This window comes from Danio rerio, chromosome 4 (genome assembly GCF_052040795.2).
Source record: "Danio rerio strain M-AB ecotype USA chromosome 4, GRCz13ab, whole genome shotgun sequence".
In the NCBI taxonomy this organism is placed as follows: Eukaryota; Metazoa; Chordata; class Actinopteri; order Cypriniformes; family Danionidae; genus Danio; species Danio rerio.
In genome coordinates, this window is record NC_141024.2 from 42,848,835 (window position 1) to 42,861,301 (window position 12,467).

Sequence of the window (12,467 nt, forward strand, 5' to 3'; positions counted from 1 at the left end):
TTAGTCATACTTTTCTTGTATGTCTGTACAAAAATCTGAACAAGCTGGTTGTTCCAGTCCTCATCCTGTATTTATTTTATTTAATAGTCCAGCAACTGTAAAGATCTAATTACATCTTGCTTTTGAAGACCAAACTTATCTTTTAAAGTTTGGAAGCATTCCATTCTGCCATCTTTTATAATTGTACAAAATGAAGAGATTCCTAAATATACCCATCGTTTAAATCTATTATCCATAGTTACAGGATTGAAATCAGAGTCATGCGCCACCCAATTCAAGATTTTAATTTGTTTTTCCAAATGAAGTTCCTTCACCACTGTATACTAAGTTTTCAGAGTAAACTCTGTTAGTGGGTTAAGATACTGGATCTTCATCTGGAAATTAGTTTATTTTTTTTACCTAATAATGCTTGAATTGGTATTTCCTGAATTTTGCTCTCTGTTTCCTTCCATCTTGTTTCTACTTCAAGATCACACCACCATGCCAATGGTCTTAATTGTGCTGCATAATAATAATAATAATAATATTAATAATCTTTGAAATTATAATAATTTTGCCCTGTAATGTCAGACAGGGCAGAACAAGACTTCGCACAGGACTTCTTTTGTTTTTATTTGGCGGATCGCACCAGTTCTTGTGCATTACCCCCCACCTGCCTGTAACCTGATTCAGAGACTCTACTGTTCCCATTATAATCCCTTCCCCTAACCTAGTGAGAGACTTCGTATCCGCCAGCGCCGTGTCTCCAGTTCCTCTGACTTCTGCTCAGTCCTCCCACTATGTCAGGTTCAGAAAATAACTCCCTCCCTCCCTACCTTAAACTTTATAAATTTGCATTAAAGTAATTCTAATAATGAAATATTATTAATCAGTCCTGTGTCTTTTAAAAATCTAAACAATGCAGTGTACTTAATATGCCTTCCTACCTCAGGATTAAATAAAAATTTCAATGTAAACTCATAATCTCTTTCTTGACTTCTTCCCATAACTCTCTTCTTTCTTCATTATACCGCTCACAATGCATGATCACATGTTCAACAGATTCATTTTTCCCCACACTCATAGACCTGTTCTGTGCTTTGCCATTACCTGTAATGTACTGTTAGGTCCAGTATGCCCAATTCTTAGTCTGGATAAAATAGTATCCTCTTTCCTTTTGAGTGCCTCCCTTTACCTACTTTTAGCTGAATATTGTAAATTTGTCTTCTATTCTTTCCTGCTTCCCAATGGAGCTGCCATTTCCCCATTATTTGTTTCTTTATTTTTGCTTTAACTTCAATTCTACTGTAATTCACTTCCATTCCTATATTCTCTTCCATAGTAGCTTGCTTTGCCATTTTATCTGTTTCTTCGTTTCCTTGTAATCCCACATGAGCTGGCACCCAGATGAACACTACCTTTACTCTCTCCTTCTAATTTATACAACTCATGTAATATTTCAATTACTAAATCTTGCCTACAGTCTGAGTGTTTTGCTTCAATGCTTAAAAGAGCAGAACTGCAATCTGAGCAGACTAAAACTCTTAATTCCCACATCTTTCACCCATTGTAAAAGCTAAACTTATTGCCAACATTTCCCCTGTATACACTGCTAATTTGTGTGAAATCCTTTTTTTTTTTTTACTATAGCTGGTCATTATCTGGATTTTTTGATGCATCTGAATAAACATGTACTATGTCTCTGTATTCTTCCATTAAATATTTCCTTACATACATTTCCTCCAATTCTCCCATTCCCTCTTTTTGTCTATTTTCTAACATTTTTAAATCCACTACTGGTTAAGGGAGAACCCAGAGAAGTACAGCAGGTATAATCAGTCTGGGAGATATACTTTACTGTTTAATGTTCACTTCCTCTACTAAATGTTCCACTATCCACCCAAAACTGTTGCATTCACTTTTTTCATACTTGCAGCATTTCTGTAAAACCTTAGTTGTAGGGTGAGACTCCTCCTGCCCCATTAGATTAACCCAATAAACTGCCGTTTACCGTTTCCTCCTTAAACTAAGAGGCATTTCTCCTACTTCAACTTGAAGTGCTGACACAGGTGATGTTAGGATCGCCCCACAACAAATCCTTAATGCCTGAGCCTGTATTCTTTCTAACTTCTCTAGAGGAGTCTTTGCTGCCGAACTGTACACTACACAGCCGTAATCCAACACTGATCTAATTAGTGTAATATATATATAGTTTTTAAAGCCAATCTGTCTGCCCCCCAGACCATTTTTTCCACTGAAAACTTGAAACCCATTTAAAATGGACCACTCTTCAACATTATTTAATGCCTCTTGCATTTTCCTCATAATATAATCTATATTTCTTCCCCTAAACCACAAAGCTCCATCATCCGCAAACAAAGACCTACTTATCCCCCCCTATCTACTTTCTCAAATACATCATTAATCATTACAATGAAAAGCAACGGGCTTATGATACTCCCTTAAGGAGTACCATTCCCTGTCAATTGTTTTGGTGTTATAAATTCTCCTACTTTTACTTTTAATTGATCTCTTGCAGAAAAAAAAAAAAAAATCTTTAACCCAATTAAACATTCTCCCTTATACTCCCATTTTATCCAGTTTATTAACAGTCCATCACACCATACCATATCATAGACCTTTTCAATATCAAAAAATACTGCTCCCACTGATTCTTTATTTATTAATGCTTTTCTTATATCTGTCTCTAAACATACTACTGGATCCATAGTCCCTCTTCCCCCCAAAGCCACTCTGATTTGGTGATAATTTCTTACCCTTTTCCAAATGATACATTAATCTGTCAGTTTTTTCCATTATTTTACCTAAATGAGATGTAAGTGCTATTGGTCTGTAGCTGTTTGGATTACTATAATCTTTTCCTGGTTTCTTAATTGGTATTATTAAAGCTTCTTTCCAACTCTTTGGCAAAATTTCTTCTCTCCATACCTTATTGCAAACATCTAACATAATATTCAAAGCCTTGTCACTTAAATGTTTAATCATAGTGTAACTTAATCTAAATCAGGGGAAGATTCTTTTACTCTGTTTATACTCTTTTCAGTTCTGCCATTTCCAACGGAACATCCAAAACACTGCCTGTTTCTTCTTTCCGTTGCTTTATCATAGGATTACTTGATAACACCTCCTCCCTGATCCTTACTCTATCCTCACACAAATTTTTAGAGGAGTTTACTTTGGTAAATGCTTCTCTTAGCATCATAGCCTTTTCTCTGTCATTCACCACCATCCCGTTTCCTTCTTTGAGCACAGGAATTTCCACATCTTTTCTAATTCCTCTCATTTTTAAAATCATATTCCATCTTTCCTCTTCTGGTGTACTTTATATTTCGTTACAAAATTCCCTCCAGTACTCTTTTTTTTGTTTGTTTGCCTTAATACTCGCCTAACTTTTGCTTGAACAGTTTTATATTCTATTAAACTTTGAAAGTTATGTGAATTTGTCATTTTTTAAAAATGCCTTTTTCGTTTTATGACTTCTCTGCATTTCTCATTCCACCAAGGCACTATATTTCTCTCCCTTCCCCCTTTACTCTTTGGAATAAATTGTTCTGCTGCCACCATAATAACTGCTACTATTCTGTTGTTTATTTCATCATTGTCAGATATCTCCATTTTATCCAGTGTTTTTAACCCTTCTTCACTAACTGACATAAATTCTTCCCAGTTTGCTTTTACATAAATTCATCTCCCACCAATTTCTGCACAGGACTGAGTGTGTGAGCTGCTTTTATGAGTGAGCGTGGTTCATCAGTGTGATGTGCTGCAGGTGTGTGTGGCAATCAGTGTTTGTGCATGACGTCATGGTTAGAAGTCCGGTGAAGGTGACCTCTGCTGGCCAGCGAGGGGAATGACTGGGACAGAATCGGTGACTATATAGGTCAGCTGCATCTTGTGTTAACCATACTCCTAAGTATTTAAGGGAGTTTAGTTTCCAATTCATATTTAATTTATGTTGAAGTTTATTGTTTGGGTTGTGGCCAGTTTTTTGTATATTTAATTTGTACCCAGAGAGTTCTCCAAACCTTTTAAGAACAAGAAGCAGACTAGAAAGTGATTAATCTGGATTGGAGAGATATAGTAGCACATCATCCGCATATAGAGCAATTTTATGGTCTACCTTATTAATGTTAATCCCCCCAATTGATTTTTCATCTCTAATTGCCTGGGCTAGAGGTTCAATGTACATGGCAAACATCAGGGGAGAGAGGGGACAACCCTGCATAGTTCCTTTTTCTAGTTTTATCTTTTTTGAAAGACAATCGTTTATTTTTATCCTAGCCTCTGGGTTTGAGTATAAACATTGAAAGCTTCTAACTGTATTTTCTGTAAATCCAAATCTATATTAAACATTAAATAAATATTCCCAATTTACACAGTCTAAAGCTTTCTCTGCATCTATAGGCTAACTAAAATTGCTTTAATGTGATCTTTTTTAATTTGTCGTATTGCATGAAGTGTCCTTCTTATATTATCTTGAGTCCGCCATCCTCTAATAAACCCTGCTTGATCGTCTATCAAATCAGGTAAAAATGTTTCAAGTCTCTTGGCTAAAATAGAGGCAAATAATTTATAGTCTACATTTAAAACAGACACAGGTCTACATGAACTACAACTACAGTTTTATCCTTCCCCTCTTTAGGTATGACTGAGATAATTGCTTCCCTCCAAGAAGGGGGAATTTCTGCCTCTTTAAGTGTCCAATTAAATGATGATATAAGAAGATGTGAGATCTCTTTTTTAAATGTTTTGAACCATTCAGAAGGTAGACCATCATTGCCGAGTGTTTAATTATTTTTAAGATTATTTATAGCTTTATCTAATTCATCCTCTGTAATTTCTTTTGTTAGGAGACTATTTTGTTCCCATCCAATACAGGGAAGATCAAGAGAATCCAAAAAAAAAAAGCTTTAATTGATGTATTATTTACCTGTGTCTGTTGTGAGTATAAAGATTTATAATAGGTTTCAAATGCCTCTTTAATTTTATCCAGACTATACAATATTTTTCCTGAGTTGGGGTCTTTTTATCTTATGAATTGAAACCTTTTGTTGTTGTTTTTTAAGTTTCCATGCTAGCCTTTTTGTTGCTTTTGGTCCCGATTCATAAAAGGCTTGCCTTAGGAATTTTTATTTTTTTCTCTATGTCTTCTCTATACATCTCATCTATTTTATTTTTTATATTTTTGATCTGTTTCAAAATCTGGGTATCTTTACTAGTTGCATGTTGTTAATTGCTTTTAATTATCTTTAAGAATCCTAAATTGAAGTTCTTTTATCTTCTTAAGGGTTGCTGTAATAGAAATGATCTTGCCTTGTAATATAGCTTTAGCTGCATCCCATAAGATTATAGGACTAACTTCCTATAAGATTATAGGACTAACTTCCCCATTATCATTATTCTCTACTATTCTCTATTCTCTACATTATTCTCCACTACTTCTGTTTTCCCTAGTATACTTGTATTTAGCCTCCATATTTTATCAGCTTTTCTGTCATTCAAATTTAAAGTGAGGTACAATGTTGCATGATCTGATACATCGGCTGCTTTCATTTCACATTCTTTTACCCTGTGTCTGTCCCTGCTAAACATAAAAAAATATTCAATTCCACTGTAAACTGCATGGGGTGAAGAATAATGGGAGTATTCTCGTTTTGAGGGGTGAAGATCTCTCTAAACATCTAATACTTCAACTCTTTTAATGAATTCTAAACTTCTTAACTGAGTCGTTTTAATTCTTTTATTATTGGAAGTGTCCTTTTGTTGGTTAAGAACTATACTGAAATCACCTCCACATATTGTTATTCCCTTAGTCTCCATAGCCAAAAGGTTGATAATTGTATTGAACAGCGTTTTACTGCCAGGGGGTGCATATACATTTACTAAAGTGATTAATTGTTCATTTTGTTTTCCCTGAAGCAAAATATATCTGCCTTCTTCATCTGATATCTCTTTTAGCAACTCAAAATTATGTATTGATGTTGAAACTCCCCTTTTATTATTTTTCCAAAAAGAACTATAAAAAGTTTGTGTATATCCAAATTTTTAAAGTTTATCATGTTCAGATGGGGAAAGGTGTGTTTCTTGCAAGTATATGATTTGTTTTTTTTTTTTAACGTTTCATTTTGGCCATAACCTTACTCCTCTTAATTGGATTATTTAACCCATTTACATTTAAAGATGCAATTTTATTTTATTTTATTTTACATATCTCTGCATGGTAATTTTGGAAAGTTAAGTTGACAACCTTTAGAACTAACAAAAATGATAATAAAACTAAACAAAAAAACAAAGAACATTGGCTTCCAAAGTTGTGGGCCATGTTTGACCCAGCAAAACCCAGCTCCAGTCCTGGGGAGAGGCATTTATTCCTGCCACTTGCAGGGGTCCCTCATTTAGATAAGAAAAATTCTCTTCTAACATACCAATCTAATCACTTGTGCCCGGTCTTTTTTCTTTTTAACTCAGATTATTAACTTAAGTAAATATTATTTTAAACAAAATGATTTCTATAGCCACTCGAGGATTCCAACCAACTAGGAATCATGAGGATTGTTCAAATACAAAATGAAACATATTCAGTCCAGAATGATGTAGTTTTTACCTTTTAAATGACTCTATCGAGAAGAACACATATTCAAACAAATTGTAGAATGGTTAGAGTTCAAGTATTTCAGCCGAAGGCAGTTTGCACTAATAAAGTAGTTTGAAATAGCATTATTTGTAAGTTGTGTATCATAACAGTGCTTCCGCATACCTCTTTAACGTTAACAGTCAGCGGTGTTTCTCAACAGTTAATCTTCATTCGGTGTTTGTCTCTGAAAGCTCTTCAACCTTTCCTGAACACGATCAGGAGCAATCTGTCCAGCTCTTAGTCACTGGGTACAGCGTGTCAGTCTTTCTTTCCATCGACACCGGGGGTCTTGGGATACCTGCTGTGTCATCGTCAGATCCACCGTATATCCTCTCTTTTTCAAGTCTTTCGTAGCTTCAGCCGCGCTTTCGTAAAGTTGTGGTCCTGTCTCCCAGTGTATTCGCATCTTGGCTTGGTAGGGCGTCTGAAATCGGATTTTGTTCTTCTTGAGGACTTTTTTCACTTCTTTATATTTCTTCAGTTTTGCATTATTCTCCATGGGGAAATCGTGTGCAAAGAAAATCTGCTTGCCATCATGTTGTGGTTCTTTTGCCCAGGCAGCTCGCAAGATCTCGTGCTGTACTGCAGGAAATTGACTATAATCGATCTTGAAGTATTATTATTTTGAGGTCTAGGACCGAGAGATCTGTGCGCTCTCTGTACCTGCAGGTCTAAATAGGAGTCCAGTGAGAGCTCAGTTTTTAGCAAAGACGTGATAAAATTAATCATGGACATCCCTTCTGCTCCTTCCTTAATACCGTATATTTGGGTATTATTTTGTCCCGATCAGCCATCTAATCTGTGACCTTATTCTGCATAATTTTTTGCTCTTTCAAGGTGTGCAGTAAGGCATCCTTTAGTTCAAGGTTTGCCGACTCGAGTTCAGTTGTTCGCTCCTCTGCTTCATTCAGTCTTGTGCCATGTGACTGAATATCTTCGGAGATGCCTTCTAGCTTCTGGTTTATGTCGCTTTTCAGCTTGTCCACTTCTGTTTTCATATCCTTTTTGAACTCTTCTTTGAATTGGCTAAATTCTTTTTTTAAATCTGTCTTCAGTTCGGAGATATCTCTGCTGAGTGCTCTCACTGCTCGCAAAGTTTCGGCTCCATGTTCTTTCTCAGGTAGGCCTAACTTGTCGTTATCATTCCTCGTCTCCTTTTCCTCCTCGGTTATTTTTGACTTTGAATTCCCCTTTTTAGGTTTTGCCCCATTTATTTTGAAGTCGTCTAGCGCAAAGCTCACTTGAATTGGTAAAAGTATAAGGGCTTTTTGAACACATTGACCGGAAGAGTACGTTCTATGCTGCCATCCTATGGCTCTACCTACCGGAAGTCCTGGACTATGGCATTTATGTATGCATTTGCAGCTATTTTCAGAAAAGGTGACATTAAATTTTGCAACAACATCCTTCAAAACGCTAAGAGGGTGTGAGTAAAAAAAATTCCAAGGAAGCACCAGGCTCTATCAAATGCCAGAACACACGAGCGACAAGGATGGGATTTGAACACACGCGTGCAGAGCACAATGGATCAGCAGTCCATCGCCTTAACCACTCGGCCACCTCGTCACATATTTTCCTTGCTTGTCTGGTGGAGGCTGGACTGTGGCACATATTTGTATATGTATGTTTCTGCAACTATTTTTTCGGTAAGATGACTTTCAGTTTTGCCATATGAATGACGACAAGAATGGGATTCGATGGACTCGGCCACCTCGTCATGTATGTACTCACTTTCCTGATGGGGGCTGGACTATGGCATTTCTGTATGTATTTGCTGCTATTTTCGGTAAAGATGACGTTAAATTTTGCAACAACATCCTTCAAAACGATAAGAGGGTGCGAGTAAAACACCTTCCACGGAAGCACGCGTCACCAAAATTGAAATGAAATGTTAGATTTTATATTGTTGAAAAAGATATCAATATTAAAAAATGTCTATATTAAATGTGAAATATATTTATTTGTTTACATGTAGTCAGTGAAACACTTTTCAGAGTTTATTAAACTCATCTGGTCATCGTCTGTTTCTTTTAAAGTCTTTCAATTTAATATTAAGCCTTGAAGGGCAAAAACTTAATTTAATTCACAGGCCATATAATTCAATAAATACAATTCAGTAATTCATATAAAGCATAAAATGTCATAAATATTAACATATTAATTAGATAAAACTAACATCTGCACTGGAAAAAAATATTTAGCCCAGCTTTGTAAGCTCAATTTAAACAAGAAAAATATTCATCCTAAAACATGAAATAAATGTTATAGAAACCAAAATTTAACTTTCTCAAGTATCAACATATTGTTACAACACCAACTTATACATTTTTTGATTGTATTTCTCGAAAAGTAAAGCTTCAATGAATGATCTGGCAGATAGAACCTCATAATTCCAAGCGGAAAATGACTTCTAATGTTTTTTACTTCAATTCGCAAGTGCAAAGTAACTGACATGACAGAGACCTTAAGGGTTCTCTAAATGCAAATTATCAATGTATGAAAGAGAAATGCTACACACATATTGTTTGATATATGGAATGCAAAAACTTTTAAGCTCAATATCACAAAATCATTCAGAATGCAGATAAAACCTGATAATTCTAAAATGACAATTTGCCAAACCTATTTTACACAATCTAATTTCACTTAATAAACAGTTTTGTCTTAAAATGTAATCAAAATTCTCTAAAACTGGACTTTTCCACCAAGCTCTCAAATTTTGCCATATTTCCTTCTTTTAGATATTGGGATATAATCTTTTCCAATACTCTTCTGCTTTGGGTGTAACAAACACGTCTTTAGATAAGCAAGAATAAAACATTTTTAGTATACCATCTTTGAAAGCATATTGATTTTCTTTAAAGTTTATCACCCTTCCTTCATCGCTGTGCATTTCCAATTTATTCTCTATCTTTGACAAGAGTTATTGAAAATCAATTTACTAACTTGAAAAAAAATAAACCAAAAGAATAGAAAGAAATTATAGAAAACAACAGAAAGACCTTCTGCAGTTGCTATTGATCTATTTAATGTCTCCTACATGACATGGAGTCCAAACTATTGTGTTGTACTGATGTCTACACCTACAACAACTAAAAACCCAACCTCACAGTAACCTGTTGTGTTTTAGCAACATCTACACCTACCACAAGCCTAAACCCCACGTCACAGTAAACTTTTGTGTACCCTAAAGGTCTGCACCGACCACAACCCTAAACCCTAAAGTGTGCAATCATATAAATACCTTGGCACAATTATTGACTCTAAACTTTCCTTTGATGAGAATTGTGCAGCAGTGTGTAAAAAGGGGCACCAGTGACTATTTTGCTTGAGAAAGTTAAATTATTTCCATATCGATAAACAGATGATGAATCTATTTTATCACGCCTTTCTTGAATCCGTTTTATCCTTTGCTCTGGTGTCATGGTTTGGGAATCTTTCTGTCAAGAATAAAAATTCACTAAATCAAATAGTTAAGTGGTCCAGTAAGCTGACCGGGGTGTCACTAGCCAATCTAGAAGCTGTGTACACTAGGCAGCTAAAGAGAATTACAAATTCAATTTTAAATGACACTGCTCATCCCCTACATTCAGAGTTTCAGCTCCTTCCCTCCGGTCGTAGGTTTCTAGTATTAAGCTGTAAAACGAAACGTTACAAAAATAGTTTTATACCAGCAGCCATTAGACATTTAAATAAGACTTAAGCAGAGATGTTTCAGTGACCTGTATATTTTAAATCATTTTAAATATTTACTTGGGGGAGGGGGGTGGACACTTAAAGTGATTATTTATTTATTCTTTATGTTTATGTTTTATGTCCTAATGCGCATTTGTTGTTGTTACTGTGTGAGTTGCTTTGTGTGGCACTGTTGTAAGATGAGGACTCTTGACTGCAAATCAAATCTACCTTCGGGTATAAATAAAGTAACCTAACCTAACCTTGCCTACTTGAAAGGCTTAGCCATGGAGCCTGGATGGCTGAGTCGGTAGAGCATCAGACTTTAAATCTGAGGGTCCAGGGTTCAAGTCCCAGTTTGGGCATATAAGACCCTTTTTGTGGACCCACAGCTTTTGCGGTTGAGCTATTGCTTGCCGAAAGTTTCATCCGAATGCACCATACCACACGTGTGCTAGCCATAAGGACATAGCAGTACAGGTAGTTGTGGCCGAGTGGTTAAGGCGATGGACTCGAAATCCATTGGGGTCTCCCCGCGCAGGTTCGAATCCTGCCGACTACGTGCTGGCAGTGCGCAGTATTTTAATTTGCGACCTTCCTTGATTGTTAACAACTCCATTGTTTCTTGTGAAAAGGGATGTGATGGTAGGCAAAAGCCACAAAAATAAATCGGCAGCCATGGTACCTAACTGACCTGAAGGCCCTCCATTTTCAAAGACATTTGACAGAGAGTGAAGGTCCAGTGGTTGTCCCATAGCTTGCCGTGATCATATAATGGTTAGTACTCTGCGTTGTGGCCACAACAACTCCAGTTTGAATCTGGGTCACAGCAGATTTTTCAAGGTGATATTGGCGTTGGACTCTGTGTTGCCATCCGTAATCTCCAGCCTCCTTTTAGTGCAGGCTGTGCTAATGGCACGTCCTGAATGTTTGTTTCCTAAAGTGTGGAAGACTAGTGAGGAACCTTTGATGGCAGCATGCTGTGTAGATAAGTACTGATCAAGTCACGCTTCTAAGGCATGGAAGGAATCTTTTCAATTGTTAAGTCTCCATTCATTGCCACAACAACAGTAACCCCTTCTGCAGTTGCTATTGATCCATTTAATGTCTCCTACATGACACTGAGTAAAACTATTTTGTTTTACTGATGTCTACACCTACAACAACCATTAACCCAACCTCACAGTATCCTGTTGTGTTGTAGCAACATCTACAACAACCACAAGCCTAAACCCCACGTCACAGTAAATTTTTGTGTACCGTAAAGGTCTGCGCCGACCACAAATCTAAACCTTGCCTACTTAACAACATTGCCATGGAGCCTGGATGGCTCAGTCAGTAGAGCATCAGACTTTCAATCTAAGGCCCCGTTTACACTAATGCGTTTTAGTTTGAAAACGCATAAGTTTTGCTACGGTTACGCCATCCGTCCACACTACGCCGGAGTTCTCGAGCGCCGAAAACGGAGCGTTTCGAAAACGCTGGAGAGGCCGTTTTCATTCTAAAACGCTGCAGCTCCGTCTCAGTGTGGATGGGGAAAGACGGAGACATCTTAAAACGGAGGCGGGGCTGCAGACATTCGCCTCTCTGATTGGGGCTTTTCCTCAATATTAAGTAGCCTAACACACAGTTCAGTCCTGAATCTTCTCCGTGTAAGTTCAGACTTCGCAAGTTTGATCAAGGCTGCATCTCTTCTTCTCAGTTTGATATGGAAAACATACCGAGGACACGCGTCAATCTTCACAGGGAACAGTGTACTTTATAACTTCATTCACATCACCTTGGCTACGTTGTTTCACTTTCTCAACAATAAAATGTAAACTTGATATAAGGAACTGCCTATTTTTATTTTAATATTAACAACTAAACAGACAGCAGAAATGTTGAGGCGTCGTGCTGCATGAGCGTCATCTTCACTGTGTGCATATTTATAACAAAACGGAGCCGATAACAACTGCCTCCTTTCAATTTCAGTGAAAATACGAAACACACCCTCTCTTTTGCTGAATATCAGTTTTAATAATCGATAATGGCCATTATAAAAGTATAACATACAATAAGTTTATACATTATAGGAAATAAAGGCAAGCGATCAGTCAATATACAGAATGTAGGCTACGTGCTTACATTAATCATTAACTTATCTTTGCGCTCAGCC

The 12,467-nt window shown here is 36.6% G+C and overlaps 2 protein-coding genes, 1 non-coding gene and 1 pseudogene across 5 annotated transcripts in view; 2 read left to right on the forward strand and 2 right to left on the reverse strand.

The window, feature by feature from the left end:
* Nucleotides 1–12,467, reverse strand: part of LOC101886199 (uncharacterized) — an 883,799-nt gene that overhangs the window by 237,156 nt on the left and 634,176 nt on the right. The window lies entirely within an intron of this gene.
* The window catches only part of LOC148680953 (uncharacterized), a 217,811-nt pseudogene that overhangs the window by 68,384 nt on the left and 136,960 nt on the right, over nt 1–12,467 (reverse strand). The window lies entirely within an intron of this gene.
* LOC148680963 (protein NLRC3-like) overlaps nt 1–12,467 on the forward strand; it is a 156,759-nt gene that overhangs the window by 30,707 nt on the left and 113,585 nt on the right. The window lies entirely within an intron of this gene.
* trnas-cga (transfer RNA serine (anticodon CGA)) lies at nt 10,790–10,871 on the forward strand. The gene has a single exon. It is a non-coding gene; the product is annotated as a tRNA-Ser (tRNA).